The sequence below is a fragment of the Triticum aestivum genome, chromosome 2A (genome assembly GCF_018294505.1).
Source record: "Triticum aestivum cultivar Chinese Spring chromosome 2A, IWGSC CS RefSeq v2.1, whole genome shotgun sequence".
Taxonomy (NCBI): domain Eukaryota; kingdom Viridiplantae; phylum Streptophyta; class Magnoliopsida; order Poales; family Poaceae; genus Triticum; species Triticum aestivum.
The window spans coordinates 115,723,310-115,736,864 of NC_057797.1; positions in this window are offsets into that span (position 1 = coordinate 115,723,310).

Below are 13,555 nucleotides of genomic sequence, written 5' to 3' on the forward strand. Positions count from 1 at the left end.
ATGAACAGGACCCCGTGGAGGGCTGGATGAACAGGACCACCCCGTGGAGGGCAGGATGAACAGTAGACGGTGGAGGGGTGCCCGTGGAGGGGTGGTTGAACAGGACCCCGTGGTGTGGAGGGCTGGATTAACAGTAGACGGTGGAGGGGTGGTTGAACAGTAGCCAGTGGAGTAGCGCGCGGTGGAGGCTGGATGAACAAGAGCCCGTGGAGGCTGGAGGAGATCGACGGTGGATGAACAGTAGCTCGTGGAGGCTGGAGGGGGTCGACGGTGGAGATGAACAATATCCCGTGGAGTCCTGTTTTGCGGTACGCCACACCCCTCCCGATGAACAGGACCCCCGTTTCGACCGTAGCACTCCAACACAAGTCCGTTTCCTCCGTTTTGCGGTACGCCACACCCCTCCCCATCAACAGGACCCCCGTTTCGACCGTAGGAGGTCCGTTTCCTCCATTTTGCGGTACACCACACCCCTCCCAATCAACAGGACCCCCGTTTCGACCGTAGGAGGTCCATTTCCTCCGTTTTGCGGTACGCCACACCCCTCCCGATCAACAGGACCCCCGTTTTGACCGTAGGAGGTCCGTTTCCTTCGTTCTGCAGTACGCTAGGCCTCGTTTCCATCGCCTCTTCCATCCAAGCCCTCTCGATTAACACGACCATGCATTCCGTTCCGACCCATGAACACGACGATGACGCTGTTTCTCCGTTCCGACCCAGCCATGTACATGAGCCCTCGCCGTACGTATGCGCGAGTAGGCATTCGAGACCCCGCCCGTATGTACACATACGTGGCCGTATTTTCTTTCTTGCTCCCTGGCCGCTGTACGTACGTGTACATGCTACGTGCGCGCCTCTACTATGACACGTGCGTGCCTCTACTACGACATGTGCGCGCCTCTACATCCACCAGTATATATGTACGTACACATTCGCGACCAGAATGACAAAGCTACGTACACTTCGACCAGGTGGGTCCCGACTGGCAAGCACTTCCTTGCTTGCGAAGATGTAGCTGGTGGGTCCCAGCAGTCAGGGGGGCGAATCGTTTTTTTCGGACGCACTTCCTTGCGTGCGAAGGTGTAGCTAGTGGGTCCCAGCACTCAGGGGGGAAACGTTTTTTTTCACGAAATATGATGGCCCGTCCGGTGGGTCCCTGCTGTCAGGTGGAGCAAACATTATTTTCTGCGTAATAAGGAGGCACTTCCTTGCTACCGCCGTGGACCCAGCTGTTAGCCTCTCCATGTATAGTCCACGTCCGATGGAAGTCATTCCTTGACCACGTTGACCATGCCGTGCCGAGAGCACCAGGGCGGTGGACGACGGCGAGGCCTAGGAAGGGGACGACACGGAGCTGGTGAAGACGCGGCAGTGGATGCCCACGCGGAGAGGAGTATGAGGGTTCACTCATTCGGCTGCGGTGTGAGGCTGCCATCACCGTGGGGCTGGCCAGCAGTGGGAATAGTAGGGGGCAGTGAGGCCTCTGCGGCAGCACAGCCGCCCACGGGAGGCAGGAGCAGGCGGCGTGACCGGCGCTGCTTTGGGCGGCTGGAGCAAGAAGACCAGAGGTTGAAGAAGCACTACGGCCGTTGGATGGACATCATACGGTCACTGGAGCTAGAATCGTTCATATTGTCTAAGTTGGCAAAGCCCTTCGTCTCCGTCAACTTAGTAGGCCCACAAGTCAGCCTCCCACCAAGGTGGGTCCCAGCTAGGCGGTGGAGTATTCATTTTTTTGTGCGTAATAAGGAGGCACATCTGGTGGGTCCGAGCTGACAGCGGGGGGAACGTTTCGACTATACGAGGCCTCGCCGTCGCCGGAGAATAACAGCAGGTGTGGGTGAGTAGAGGGATGGCTAGGCCAGCGATGGGAGTACAGTGGGGCGGTGAGGCCTGCGCGGCAGCAGAGCCGGCCGCGTTGAGGAGGGAGCAGGCAGTCCCGCCGGCGCCTGTTTGAGCGGCTGGAGCAGGAAGAGCAAATATTGAAGAAGCACGACGGCCGTTGGATGGCCATCCAACAGTCACAGCTTGTGCGTCAACCTTTTTTTAAGAAAGCCTCAAATCTGTGGGAAACAGCATACATCCCATCTGCCATTATTTTTAATAATTTACAGCCCATTTGCTAATTATTAAGGTTTTTTTACCATATTCTTTTTGTTAGCATTACAGCCTATATTGTGGCCACGGTTAAAAAATTATACGAAATTTTGCATATTTCGGTGCGGTCCGAACTGTTTTTAATCCCAAAATTTTGACTCACATTCAAAATAATTTTAAAAATAAATGTATATCAATATAAAATCCAACAAATTCTCCACGCATAAAAATTAATGTAATTTCAAATCTCGAAATGAAAAAAAGATATTTGAAACTAATTGCCGGTTTGATGTGTTTTAAAAATGTACAGCCCATTTCTCATTACTGATGGGCCATTTTCTCGGCCAGCCGAATGAAAGCTCTCCTCCTCGTCTTGAAAGATTTGCAGCCCAACAGGCCTGACAAAGCGACTTACATGGCAAATCACAAAAAAACTGGGCTGTGGCCGTGGACCCAGTTGTCAGCCTCTCCACGTACAATACTCTTTCGATGGAATGTCGTTGACCACGTTGACCACGCTGTGCCGAGAGCACCAAGGCGATGGATGACGGCGAGGCCTAGGAAGGGGATGACGCGGAGCCGGGGAAGACACGGCAGTGGATGCCCACACGGAGAGGAGTACGAGGGTTCACTGGTTCGGCTGCGGTGTGAGGCTACCGTCGCCGCAGGGCCTGACTAGCGGTGGGAGTAGTAGGGGGCGATGAGGCCTCATCGGCAGCACAGCCGGCCACTGGAGGCGGGAGCAGGCGGTCTCCCCGATGCTGGTTTGGTCGGCTGGTGCAAGAAGAGCAGCGATTGAAGAAGCAGCAGGACCATTCGATTCAAATCCAACGGTTACTGTTGCTAGAATTGTTTGTTGACTAAGTTGACAAGCCCTGCGTACGCGTCAACTTAGTAGGCCCACAGGTTAGCCTCCCAACCGGTGCACCCCAGATGTCAGTGGGAGGAATCATTTTTTCGCGTAATAAGGAGGCAATTGATTGCGTGCGGCCAGGCCAGCGGAGGGAGTAGGGTGGGCCGGGGAAGCCTGCGCGGCATCACAGCGGGCCACAAGAGGAGGGAGCAGGCAGTCCCGCCGGCACTAGTTTAGGCAGCTGGAGCAGGAAGATCAGAGATTAAAGAAGCACGTCGGCCGTTGGATGGACATCCAACACTAACTGCTGCTAGAATCGTGTGTTCACTGACAAAGCCTTTCATGAACAAGTCAGCCTCGAAATCCGTGGCATGTACAGCCCATTTGCTATTATTTTTATATTTTTTACTCATTTTCTAATTCATATGGAATTTATTGCAGCCCGTTTTCCATTTTTAGAATTGCTGGCCATTTTCTGGTCAGTACCAAGGTCAAAAAATTAACTAAATATGTGGGAAATTTTGAAAATTCGCAATTTTTTGCTGGGGAACGAAATATTCTTAATCCAAAAATTAATAGTCATAGTAAAACAAATTTAAAAATAAATTAGTACTATGTCATGTTAAATCCAATGAAATACGTATAAGATATCAGTGAAGAACAAAAACAAAAAAAGAAACTTATATCCCATTTCCTATAATTTTTTTGGAATTTTCAACCCCTTTTGATATTACTTTTAACAAACATTGACCATACTCTTAAGCCAGGCCGGAATGCATCCCTCCTCGTCTTGAAAGATTTGCAGCCCAGTAATTTGGAGAAAACAAATAGGCCTAGCTTGGGTATTCTTCAAAAAGAAATACTGGGCTAGCTATTTTCCCAAAGACCTGGTGCATGAGCATTTAGTTTTATTTATTTATTTATTTACTTATTTATGTTTAGGGGACCATGAGCATGTAACTGGGCCGGATTCATGTGAGAGCCTCCCTTCCAGTTAATTATGGGCTTCTCTATTGGGCCTTCATCATTGGGCTGCATGTTATCAACAAGTGGAAAATGTGTTTCGAGTTTCAAAAAAAAATGTGTTCCGTCTGATAAATAGTATGCGCTACGTATGGTACGGGGCACTAAAGGATCGAACCGTGCAATGACTTCCAAAACATTGTGTTTGTCGTTCTAACTACATATTTATTCAACCAACAGACAAAATATACTACTGATTGTACATTGAAAACAGCAGCAGCAGCAACCAGGGTTGGGGGTGCAAGAGAAGCAGTAAACAGGCCAGAAGAGTGAAGACGCAGCTCTCTCTTCCACACCAAACATCAGCCATCATTACAAAAGGGCTACCAAAAAAGAACAAGTGTATGCATCAAACTAAATAAAGTTCCTACTACACCAAGTGTACGCATCTAACTAACTGGCTCAGTTAGACATTACTATTTATTAAGCTGTGGAGATTGGCTGACGGCTTGAACCAGATGGGTGCCTGACGAGGGAAACTCCGGCTAGCAGGTCGAAGTCTGATACTTGCGACCCTCTCTCCTACTTTGGGCTGTAGAGCGTGGCGGCACATATCAGGGTATGGTGCATGCAGAGACGCATGGTACGCTGTGTACACACAGTTTTGCCTGATGAACAAACTGTGTTGCCATCCTGATCCTTGCCATTGGTTATGTCTTGGTTAATCGGATAATTCAGTCCGACAAACAGAGAGCGTGTACCAAGGCTACTTACCAGCCTCCAGTCAAAAATTCCTGAAGGCCCAGAGAAGCTGGGATCCTGCTCAAAGACCTTGCAGTGACTGTGATTGTATTCCACGAAACAACACGTCTGGTACGTGCAAACGATCATCAATCTTTCGTCGTCGTCTGATTGAGCCCGGAACCACCTGCAACTGCCATGCCGCTTTTCTTTGAAAGGTTCTGGGATTAGGAAGGGTAGGGACACCAGGCGGCCTACAACATCATATCAAGTTGGAGTCAAATAAAAAAGGGCTCTTGGTTTATTTAATCTTAAGAACAGCATGTTATGAGCATAAATATTTTTCAGCAAATGTTGACAGTAATATAAGCAAGCCATCATGATATCATAGGAAAGTAACATACTGCTGTAACAGCCGTTTGTAGCGATGACTGGAGTAGGCCAGCAGTACTTCCAGCCATAGAAGGAGTCGACAGCGTAAATGAAGCCCTTGTGTTCAATTGCATCAGAGAACCATGGAGGATGTATGATCCTGCGATGGACGTGCAGATTTATCCACTTACCGCAATGACCTATCAGATAGGCGAGACCACGGTTGAAGAATGCAATTAGCCTGAAGTCTTTATAATTCGCAGATCTGGTGGGCACTTGGCAGATTACAACCTTGAGAAAATCAAACTTGGTATCATGTAGGCTACTATAAGATTCCGAGTATTCTGGGCCGCGGTGCCAAAGCAGTGCAGTGTTAATCGAAGGAAGGGGGATCAATCGTCGGGTGTAGACCTCCATGAGCATCCAGCTGCCGCGACCGTCGATGAGCACCATCCAAGACATGTTCATGCCGACCCAGTACATATCGTTAATGTAGTTGAGGCTGATGGGGATCGGGTCACAGTCAAGGGGGTCGATGCTCGCCACCCTACGATCATTATGCTGTGTGACACGCTGTTTCTGAAGATCAGGCGGCATCAGCAAGCAAGGAGCTGGCTTAAAAAGCTCCGACCTGAGGGCTTTGAGTAAACGGTAGAACCCCGACGAGCACGCGGCGAGCGGCATGGTACTGAGATTGTCCACATGGGAAACAATGAGCTTGATTACCTCTGTGGGGTGCGAATTCCAGCCACTCTTTCGATGGGCGCTGCTCGGTTCTGCCATTGTTAGTGCTTGGGTTTCGGACGAGGGGGAGGCGCCTTAGCGGGGATGGAACATTGGACGAGATTATGTGCGGACAATGATGGAGAAGCGAATATGTGCTGCGGGAAGTGGATAGGTGATGATGACTACAACACGCCGCTTGACTTATGAGACACATACCAGCAACGTAGGGTCATGTCGATGCCAGACAACTTGCTTGAGTGATCACAGTACTGGTACTCCCTACAGTGCTATGCCCTAACTTGCTTGAGTAGAGTACTAGAGTAGGACTCTGCTCTACTACTAGCACCGGAGGCGTAGTATATTCTAATCTAAAATAGTTACAAACTTCAATGCCCGAGCGTGGAAAGACTATGAACCGTGCTCAAAGACCGTGTCTACTTGGTGTTTGGACATGGGCGACAACCTCAACGCCAACGGTGCTGCTCCCGTTGCACCGTATGTGTTTATGTCCTTCCTGTTCGAAATCGTGGTAGAATTCATGTTTCTACTCTGTATCCTACTACTATGCTAGTCCACATTATTAGTTTCATCTCTATTATAGCCATCATGATTTATTTTGTGCTTATTCAGATTAAATCTCGTAGTAACTTGCTCATATATTCAACTGGCGCAACGTCCCCTACAGCCACTCACCATGGACGGCCTGGTCGATGTTGGAATTTTGCTAGTAGGCCTTTATAAGGTGAGCTCTTCTACCACTTGTATGAGCATGAGAAGAGGAGACCTACACACGTGGGCGGCGACACTGGATACGCCGAGCATACTTGGACTCTGCGGAGCTGGGACTTTCCCGCCGATGTGGACATGGAAAACCCATGGTGTTATTTGGACTCCAACAATGTGCATGGGGACTCCAAGGAGGTTCACCTGGACATCTGCATTTTCAAGTTAAATGTTGATCATTAGTCTTCGCTCAATGTAATCCGCTGTCTAAGCATGTGGAGACTTTCATGCATGATCTTGCTCTATTGGAGTATCGCGCATGAATAAAAGTGTATCCATTTATGGTTTAGTCTAGAATCTTCCATGTATGAATTTTTACTACAGTACTGGTGAAAGACTTATGATGAACCATTTCTTACATATCCTCTGCCCCCTCCCAAGTCATCCTGATTTAATCCCTCCGTCTAGGTGTATAAGGGCATGGTTAATACTTAAATAGTATAGCCAACTGTTGGCTACAAGAAAGTGCCATGTCATCTGTAGCCAACATGTATAACAATGGATACTCAAAAACTAATTCTTGAAGATCATTTCCTGCAAAGCACAATAAGAGTTATTTCTTCACAAGTTTTGGATGCAGGTTGAACAGTTGAACGTTTTTGTTTGCAAAAGATACTTTTTATCTATTTCACCCAGATGTTTGAGAGCTCTAGAGATGAAATAATATCCGAACAAACCTAACCAAATGAACTAACCGAGGCATCTCCATCTTAATTTTCTCTTGCAAGTCGTGCATGGTCCCTCCATCGTGAAAATGCTCGGGCCGTCGCATTGATTTGCATGCATGGATAGCACCACCATATTTTCAAAGGAGGAGCGAGCTCTATATTTCAGCCAAGGCATGCATGATTTGAGGAATTATGGTTGGGCATGCATGTAGGAAAGGGAGGAGAGTAATTTGCATGCGAGGGATTAAAGGAAGGGAGGCCAGCGGCTAGGCATTCAAAGGAGGCTGCATGCAAGATTACACGGGATCTAGATACTAGTCCCAAAACCAGTTCCTCTTTTTGCGGACATGCCTTAGTACGAAAGATTGACAAGTTAGGCCCTGTAAAAATGGATGGAGGGAGTAGTAGTACGTGTAGAGGGCGGCGCTGCACGGGAGTCTCACCTCTCACCCCGCTCGTGGCGCGGCAGTAAAGCCGTCATATCACAAAACCCAACCACTCCCATTAATAAGTGGCCTGGTAAAATAAACGGACAAGCAACCATCACATCCCTCCGTCTTTTTTGCATTTCATCTCTCTGCATTTACTTTCTCCGGTTCATCTCGCACACTCGATCCCTAGCTACTACTCCTAGGGCCAATTCTTTTGGCGGCTTCCCCAGCTTTTCCCACAAGACTAGTCACAGTGGAGAGTAACAATAAGGCGCCTCACTCATTTATTTGGGCTTCTAAACTACTATTCCGTCCTGGTTTATTCCTCACCATTGTAATTTGTGCTAAATTTTGACCAAAGATTTAACTGGTTTTTCCTCACCATTGTAATTTGTGCTAAATTTTGACCAAAAATTTGACACAGATTACAATGGGGACCAATAAACTAGGACGGAGGTAGTAGTTATGGGATTACTAATCTATAAGCCTAAAAGGACTGGCCCCTCGTACTCTTACTAGTAGTAGTACTCAAGTTGGAATTCCAATTGCACGGCACAACCTTTTAGGCAAAAAAATTGATACAGGGTGTAGGAAGCGGTTTGGGAATTTGCATGCCTTTCCAACCATTGAGATACTCCGTACAAAGTACGACAGAGAAATAACCACAGAGAAGGAAGCTAAAAGTAAACAATCAAACGAGCATTTTTGCATTTGTTTTGCATTGAATCGTTTCACAAGCTTGACTAGAGTTGTTTTTCCACTTTTACAAAAACCGCATCTTAATGTTAAAACGTGCATTTGCACGTACATAAGTAATAGTTGTACTCCCTCTGTCTAGGTGTATAAGTCTTCCCTCCTTCTTGGTCACGGTGCACAACCGAAGATGACTTATTGACCTGGACGGAGGGAGTAGCACAGTCTGCAAGCATATATCGAGAGAGACGTGTAGTGTGATAGTATATAGTAAAGTTTGTGCTATATGCACATACTTACAAAATGTGTACGAATACACAAGGTTTCCAAACTTTCCCTTTTACATACTTAATTAAGGACGCTAAAAATTCCTGAATGTTCGGGATTTATCACTTGCGTCCCAAAACTAATGAGATCGCCTTACGAAACAAAAATTATACTCCTCCTAAAAGCCATGGCGCTCCCACGAGCGCTTGCAGCGCGCCACGAGTGCCCTGGTGCGCGGCCATTTCCCAGCGCGCCAACACAACGCCTCATCCTCAGCCTCGCAACTCGCGAGGTGCTGATTCGCGGCTTGACAGCGGGCGAGCGTGATCTCACCGGTGTGGTGATCCGGCGCCAACAGGTACTCCTCCTCGCTGGAAGAGTGCACCCGGTCCATGTACCGCCAAGCGTAGATGAGGCGCTTGGGCCCGACTGCACTCAGGGCGTCGGCACAGGCGTCCTCCGCCACCCTCACGGCCCTCGCACGAGCCTTCTGCCAAAGAGCCAATTGCCTGACTCTCTCGGACACGACATAGGCCTCCCAGGCAGCTTGTTCCGCGGTGCGCTTCTCTTCCTCGGCCTTCTTCTCCACCTCTATTTTGGCGCGCTCTCCTGGAGGCAAAGCCTCCCACAAGGTGACATCCATTTCTTTCCAAAGCTCCTCAAGGCTGGTGGCTCGGCGGGCGGCGCGACGTTCTCCTCGTAGCGGGGAGCCGACGCGTCCTCCGGCGCGCGTGCTGGCGAGATTGGGAACACCGGCGCGTCCACCTCGACACGTCGCAGCGAGGAGAGGAACACCAATGCGTCCTCCTCGACTAGTGGTGGCAAGGAACAGAACGGCGACGCGTCGCGTAGCGGCGAGGAGTTGAACACCGACGCGTCCTCCTCGACTAGTGGCGGCGAGGAACAGAACGGTGACGCGTGACCGTCCGCGCGGTGCTGCGAGGGGCTCCTAGGGCTTGGGAGGGGTGATGCCGTGGTGGTCGACGTGAGAGGGAGGGGGAGGAGATAGCGATGAACGTGAACGTGAGGGGGAGGAGATAGCAATGTCGTGGGAGGCACAGTATTTATAGCGAGCAATGGCACACCTACGTAAGATATGGACTGAGCTGCACTGACTTAACTGCAGGTCCAGTTGCGTCACTGACATGTGGGCCAGACCCATGTTGGGCCCATATGTCAGTGACTGAATGCACCTGCAGTTAAGTAACAGCTACGTGGGCATATTTGTTGGAGTAAATTACGGGGGAGCGAAGGGGTGGAAATATTGTTGGCCACAACGGATTGGACGAGCGTGCGGGACGAGAGTCATGCATGAAGATTTTTTCACATGGGGTGGAGTGGTGGGACCGCCGGAGGGAGAAGGAGAGTTTGGCAGGCATATTATTTCCACACATGGAGAGGAAAAGATTTGGAGACGAACGGGCTTCCTGCAGGTATGGGGAACGGTGCATAATAAGTCATATTGCATGCTGGGCTAGGTATAGTCTCAAGTCATTAAAAACAAACACGCCCCACACATGTTCATATTTCAGGATGCACTAAATTATTGCATGTGATGATTAAGGCTGGCCATAATGGTGGTATCTTAGCACACGGGAATAGCAAACACTGATGTGGCAAAGAATTAAAGAAGAGAGGGGTGGTTAGCGTAACTAGTGTTCATGCATGCATTGGTAAACACATTTTTTTGTGGAGAACGACAACAGTAGTTGAGTACTTTTGCAGACTTCAAAAACTATTCCACAATGTGTCAACATTCACAATGTCAAATCAATATTTTTACACTCATTATAAAACGTAGTTCTTATACTCATTATAATCAGTACTCCCTCCGTCTAGGTGAGCAAGTCATCTTAGATTGTGCACTGTGACCAAGGAGGAGGGGAAAACGAGAGATCTTAATGTTTATTTGCAAATTAATAGCATTGCATGAAATGAACTAACCACTGCATGTCATGTTTGGTAGTCTCAAGTCATTAAAAGCATGCACACCCACATCTCCTATTGGTTGATATGTCAAGAAACAAGAAACGAGGTAGAAGTTAATGCACCGCGCCTAAGTGTTTTTGGAATATTGTATCGAATGGGTGTACTGGTGTGGCTGGTTAATTAATATAAGGTGGTGTTCAAAAAAAGTATAAACTTGGTCAAACACTTTGCAAATGGTTGACGGGAGTAAAAAGGACGAGAGGGAGTATCATGCATGCGGAGTAGGCAAAACATTGCTTCTCTAAAAAAAGGCAAAAAAATTTTGATCATTTATAGCCGGTCGAAGTCTCCAAGGGCGCGACCGCGCGAGGGAGACGAAGGTCGTGGGAGGCACGACGTTTGACGGAATTAAGTGAAGTTACATCCACGCACCAGCTTGGCGTGCGAACAGGCAGAAGCTATACTGTCAGGCCTACGATATGGGTCTAGTAGACATGACATCTAGTGGGTCCCGCATAGTTCTTGAGAACTCTTTGGGGGCTTGCAGTCGTTTATCCACCGGGCAAGCCAGCAACCCCACGCCGTTCGCACGCCCTACTCGTCCCCGTCTTCTACCTTACAACAGTTCGCTCCCGGTCGTCCTGTCCTTTCACATTAGTTCGCTCCCAGTTTTTTTTGCGGGGTACAACAGTTCAACTTCTCCTAACCCTCCTCCAAAATCCATGGCCTCCCAAATCTCCATGGTCTCTGCTGAGTACCAGGTTAGAGCCATCACCGGTGATTAGTTCATTGTCATCTACACACGTGGATCCGAGACGGTGAAAGCATGGCTTGCTCGCATCCTACGCATGTTCAACAGTTCAACGGATGAGTGGGTCACTGGGCTAGATGTTGAGTACACCACAGTCCCGGGACGAGAGAAGGATCTAAAAGACGAAGAGAGGAAGAAGCCCGCCGTGATCCAGGTTTGCGTACATAACGTTTGCTTGGTCTACCACATATGCCATGCTGACATTGAGTGCCAGGATTTTAAGAATTTCCTCAAGGACAAAAGAGTGAAATTCGTTACTGTAGGCTTTAAGAACAACAATGACGTCCTGCGTCGGATAAGTCTCATTGTAGGCCAGCCCTTCGATCTCTAGAAGGCAAGCCTGGTGTCCTCCTCTCAACCTTCAATGCTGACCCTGGCAGCAGCCATGGTTGATCCTTCGTAGGCTAAACTGAAGAAACCTCATCACGAGTTTCATCATGCATGGGAGTCGAAGACATTAGATGAAGATCACATCCTGTACGCAGCAATGGATGCCTACCTTTGTTTAAATATCTACAAGGGTTGGATGAAGAAGCAGGGCTCAGTGTCCGGTTCAAGCAAAGAAGCGTCGGTGAAGAGGAAGAGGAAGAGGGATGAGGACGAAGTCGAGGACGTGGACTCGGACTCCAAATAGGTGGCAGTGCCGTCGCTCATGCTGGTTCTACTCCAGTGTCAAGCGGACTAGTTGCTTATTAGTTTATTTTCAAGGGTGTGTTGTGCTGAGGCCCCAGCAGAACTATGTTTATGTTCTTTCTCATTATTTGAACTCTTTAGTGCGTACAGTAGTACTAGTACTATGTCTTACTAATGTTCTTCTTGCAGTTGGTACTACTGCTCATATCTTCGTGTTCCTACTGTACTTAATACATTCGTACTAGTAGTATAATTTGGGTCAGCCGATTTGTGAAAGAAGTTCGACGGAGCGAAGGAAGAAGACGGCAGAAGAGGTGGAAGAAGCCCTTCTAGCCATCCATGTTGCATCAAACGGCTCACATGAGTCGACTGACCCAAATTGCTCCTTTAGATTGTAGGATCCACGTGGCATTCAAGGTCTCGAAGGTAGATTCCGCGTCCGCACCTGGTTTGCGGGCTCAACACGCGCACGACCGGCTTCCGCCGCGACAGCCACCATGCGCGCCTCCTCCGCGCGGGCGGAAACGACAATGGCACGCTAGTTCCTCCTCGCCGACGTGCTGGAGCACGCTCTGGTCCTCCTCTTCGTACGCTGCGTGCATAGACGCGGCTCCACTAGCTGCTCGCGTGCTTGGCAGCGCGGTGGCATCGCGAGGAGGGACTGCAGACAACGTGAGCGGGCGAGCCTTCGGCTTCAGGGCACAGGGATGGCGGCGACACGGCAGTGATGGGCGAGAAATTGTTGGCCGGAGCAGGCGGGCGCCAGCATGTGCAACGGCGGCGGCGGCATATTGATGAGTGCGCGTGTGGGAGCTTACTTTAGTTTTAAATATAAGGTTGGTCAAACTTAAAATAAAACCGTACTAGTACACGTAAACGTTAGACTTAGGCAGTGCTTTTATTAGTTAGTACCACAGCCACTATACGGAATCCTGTGCAAGCGCATGAACCGCGACCGTGCGATCGATCAAACGGTGCGTCACCGTGTCGCGCTCGAAGGACATCCACCGAACCTTTTTGTGTGTGTGTGAAAACAATCCTCGAGTATTACTCAACTTTTTTATCCTGTGAAAGTTCTTGACGCTGCAATATTTCCATATATTTGAATTTAGCTGCAGTTCGTGTTTATTTGGATTTGGAAGTTTTAGGTGCGCCCTAGTTTTTTTAATACTGATTTTGTGTGTGTGAGTGAGAGAAAACGTGCGTATGTGTCCATATGTGTGTTGTGGCGGAAGGGCAATGTGGAGACGGTGTGCGTGTGATCAGACATAGAGAGGTGTGAATGTGCAAATGATCATGTATGAGTGAGACATAGACAGATGCCGATACGTTGTGTATACATGAGAGACGGTCTTCTAGTTTACTTGTGTGTGTGTGTGTGTGTGTGTGTGAGAGAGAGAGAGAGAGAGACAGAGAGAGGAGCATCCGTAACACAACAACCATCTCTCTCGATTCGTCCGTCCCTCGCACGGTTGCATGCAACACATGCATCAACGCGCACATTTTGACACCCTCACCCGGCCCCTGCCCACCTCAAGGTCCGCACAATCTCTTCATGAATACCCATTTCTCTCCTTAGGTTTGTTTT